The 4,453-nt window shown below is 37.0% G+C and overlaps 1 pseudogene; it reads right to left on the bottom strand.

The window, feature by feature from the left end:
* Positions 1 to 328: 328 nt before the first annotated feature.
* LOC120284023 lies at positions 329 to 2,789 on the bottom strand (annotated as a pseudogene).
* Between the last annotated feature and the right edge of the window lie 1,664 nt (positions 2,790 to 4,453).

The following is a 4,453-nucleotide window of genomic DNA, read 5'->3' as shown; positions in this document are numbered from 1 at the left end:
AGAATCACAAAAAATTACATCTTGAAATGATACATCCTATACTTCTATGTCAAAAAAAGAAAAAGGATGAAAAGAAAATGAAAAAGAAAGAAGAAAGTTTTATATAATCAACAACCTGGTATCAGTTTTCCCTTTTCAAAACTTGCATTGTATTGAAGCACAAGTTTAAAAAAAACAGAGAGGAGGAAATAAAGGTTAAGATTGGGAAGATGATGTAGCATCTTCTTCATCAATAGAAGGTAGTGCTTGGGGATTTATGGAAGAAGTCCCAGGATTTTGATGGTTGTATTTTTCAGTAAAACTCTCTTTGGTTTTGTTCCACCAATCTTCAGCCTGCTGCTAACCAAACCTTCTCTTGCTACACATCCATAAAAACATACAGATAAAAATAGGTTAGACATTTAAAAAGAAAAAAAAATCATAGGCATTGAATGATGTGGTCTTATGATGTATACCAAGGTATACCTTGTGATACCAAACCCTGCAAAATTTGTAATTACATATGAGCAAGAATATTATATGCAAAATGGCAGGTATATGTGCAACAATATTTGGTTTTACAAGGTAATATGAGCAATTATAAATTTTGTGAGAATGCATATATATATATATATATGGCAATGAGGTTTTGCAAGAGCATAAATAGCATTCATAGAGATAAAGCATATCTTTGCTGTGGAATGTAAGTTTGAGCATACCTGAAATGGACCCTTTTAATGATTTTAGTTTCATAAGGAAATAGAACAAGAGTAACATATACGCCAGGCTCAAATTGCTCTGAGATTTTGGTTCCTCCATCATTGCCAAGCCTTGCTGGAGATATCTTCGGTGACCTTAAGCCATTCTCTATGCTTTGATGAATGGTATTATCCTTGGTAATAGTGACTGGTTTGCTTTCTATATTATAATCATAAACATAAGCATATCCTTTTCTAATTATATGTGAGTTAGCAACCCCCCAAGAATCCAATATAATTGTAGCTTGGCTTTCATTGCTTTTCAAGAATGACTCCGCTTGGATATGAATGGCTTTTAGATTGTTACTGACCTCAAGGGCAATTTCTCCATTACTTCATTGAACTTCAAACAAAAAAAACAAAGGAAAAATGTGAAGTTATTTCTCTCAGCTATGTGCATCAACTAAACCCATACAACCCTAAGAGGTTAATCGAGCAAAAGAATACAAAGATGTGGTAATTCTCAAGTCTCAATCAATACATATCACGATAATAAAAAAAGATATTATCATTGATAATGGTGACAAAATTGTCAAAGGTATACAAACATGTAAAACATAAAAAAGATATCATAGGAATCCTTGAGAGAGGCTATTTAAGGTGGTTGTTGCTGTATGGCAAGCAAAAACACGAAAGTGGAGATAATTGAACCTGAGCATCAAGTGACTTGATAACTTCCACTGATGCATTAATTTTTGCAGATTCCTTTGTAGCTACAATGGTAGCTTCCTCATCTTTCTTCTTTGCTTTTTGTAGTATTGCATCTTGAACTGAAGTGTTTTGCCTTGGATTTTTAACCTATAAATAAAGTGGGAGAAAATGAATACAACATAAACCAATAGAAAAGTGGTGAGAGATCAAATATAGATTACCAGGAAAGAAGCGTGGTGCTTACCTGGGATTGCAACTTCACTACTTCTTAGTTCAGAAGCTCATTAGTTTTTTTGAGGCTGTCAATGATGCCTTTTGAAAACACTAGTGTAACAGAACATGGAAGGCTGTGATTTTATTGAATATGGAGATGTTGGCCTAGAATTGGAAGCATGAGGTGATGATGATGTAATAATTGGTTTTAGATCTATTTCAAGAGAACTCAATGAGCTAGTAAAAGAGACATCTTTCAATTGTAGTAGTGAAGGAACTTGTGTGGCTTTAAATTGAGTAAAACAATCTACCTTAATAGGTTCAACATTAGGAAATAACAAAATCATAGAAGGTTTTAGTTCTCCCTATTCTATCTTGTCCTTGCCATCAACAAGAAAATGAAGGATTATATTCCTTCGGGCAGCATTAGATGCATTACTAGCTTCTTATGGCTTAAGTTTTGCAAATCAAGAATCACATACTTGATGTGGTTTACCTAGAGTAGGTGTTAGAGCAGCCTACTAGGTTTTTTTGGAACTACAAGCATGATAATGAACTAATCCGCAGTTATAATAATTATGCCACATTCTGGTAAATCCAATTGCTTCCTGGCAACCTGAGCAGACTGATTGATCTACACCAGATACCTACTTATGTATGCAAATGCATGTTGTTAAATTTGAGCCACATGATATGCTTTTAACATGTCTATCTTTTAGAGCTTCACTAGGGTAGTTGTTAGTCAATCTTTAATAACTCCATGGCCAAGTCTTCCATTGGCACCTTTCCCCCAAGTATATACTTCACTTCGAGATGTTAGAACAACAACATGATGAGCTCCACATGCTATCTCTTCCACTAATTTCCCAACTAACCTATCTTGCACTAGACAAGAAATTCTAACATCTGATTGTGGATTGCAAAGCTATCCATGAGTAGAACTTCCCATTGTTAAAACATGGCCAGATGTTATGAGAGTAATTGTAATGCTATGCTCACAGGCCAACTGATGAAAGTTGTAGTCAATAAGCGAAGAAACACAGGTTGGGACAAGTCATGCTTCCTTATAACCATGGCCAAGAGGATAATAGCTACAGTGTGCCATACACCACATGCAACCTTGATTGTACTTAACCCACCCAAGGAGTGAACTTCCTTGGGGTATGTGATAAATGCTAAACTAATCATATTTTCTATATTAGTTACATTGCTTTTAGCATGGAGTTTTACATGTTTAGCAACAAAATAATATGAAATTTCATTATTTTGTCCACCACTGCCATAATTTCTATTTAGGGAAAAAGAAGCAAAATTAGGGGTGTTTTGAAGCGAAATAAACCAAGTTGCTAAATCAAGGCTTCACCATGGGTCACAATGGGCATGGTGACAAGTTACCACGCCCATTGTCTACACCTACCACTAGCGTGATCAAGCTGTGCCAGCATGGACCCATCGTAGCAATAAACAAGCCACAACAGCTATTGTGAAGACCATCATGGCCGTTATCAAGACATATAACGCCATAGGACCATGCCAGGACATGACTTAGAGCACAAGCAATAACTTACTCAGCATAGATATCATAACACCTGTGATGAGGCAATAGTAGAACCTGACTCTATAAAAACCCTAGGTTTCTCTGAAATCGAGGAGACTCTTGTGCCGAATAAGGTAAGGCGGCCGGATTTCTAGAAATCTGAGCGGCGGAAGACGGGGTTTCTTTGATATTCTAGAGGATTCCACTGAATTTATTAAGTGTACATTAATGAGCATCATCAGAGAAGATCACCCAAGACAGGCATCTTCAAGGATCATCATCCGAGGGGCGCGAGTGATGAGTGCATTTCATATCATATTTTGCATACCTCCAATGCACTCTTTAGCTTGTCTTTTAACGCATTTTGTCTATGAATAATGCTATTCTGGGTATGTTTGTCTCTATTGCAGGTTTTTAGGGCTCATAACACATATGGAGTAAAATTAGGGACAAACTAAACAAGGAAGACAATTCCTCTAAATGTCTAATGCAAGCATAGACAGAGCACGGGTGTGTCATCTCCCCATAGTTTTCTTTTTCTGGACTCCTCTTGTTGTCAGTGAGAGCACGGGCGAAGCACGGGGTGCTATCTCCCTATGATTACTTCGGATTGGTGTGGCCTATACTTTTAGGAAAAGCACAGTCTGCATGCTAGTTTCATAGGCGTGCTCAATCTAAGCACGGGTGGTGCACGATAGTGCTCTCCCCGTGATTCCCTTTGGATAACATTTAGCACTTTTTACTCAGAAGCTTCAAGATGAGCATGGTCGAAGCACGACTGTGCTGAGACCATGTCGAGCCTAAAAAGTCCTTTTTATTGCCCAGATTTAGGGTTTCTTAGCATCTTTTGTTCAGCAATCTTCTTCTCCAGTGGGGAAACTCTCAAGAGAACGATGATTAGCCATCGTCACTCAAGCTAAGGAAGCCAAGAGTGAGTTAGAGACACCAGAGAAATAGAGTTGTCTATCCTATTAAACTTTTAAAGTACATTTGAGGAGATTTTGTGAAAGTCCAGATGTCTTGTTCCTTATGCTTATCTTATTCTCTCATTTGTATGACTTCATGAGGGGCTAACCATTCCATGGTGCCCTAGGATTGTGAACTGTGTTGTCTCTCATACTTTAACTACTTGAGTTCTAATGTTTTTGGAGTTCTATTATTTTCTTATGTTTATTCATGTGTTTGCATAACTTAGTGTGCTATATTTATGTAGATGCTTGTGTAAAACTTAGCGTGTGTGGATTACCGTAGTTGTGATTATCTAGTGTAGTTGCAAAACTTAGTGTGTATGAATCTCATAGTTACACTTGTAGTA

This window comes from Dioscorea cayenensis, chromosome 19, assembly GCF_009730915.1.
Source record: "Dioscorea cayenensis subsp. rotundata cultivar TDr96_F1 chromosome 19, TDr96_F1_v2_PseudoChromosome.rev07_lg8_w22 25.fasta, whole genome shotgun sequence".
NCBI lineage: Eukaryota > Viridiplantae > Streptophyta > Magnoliopsida > Dioscoreales > Dioscoreaceae > Dioscorea > Dioscorea cayenensis.
The sequence above is the reverse complement of the archived record's forward strand: the minus strand, read 5'-3'. Positions and strand labels throughout refer to the sequence as shown.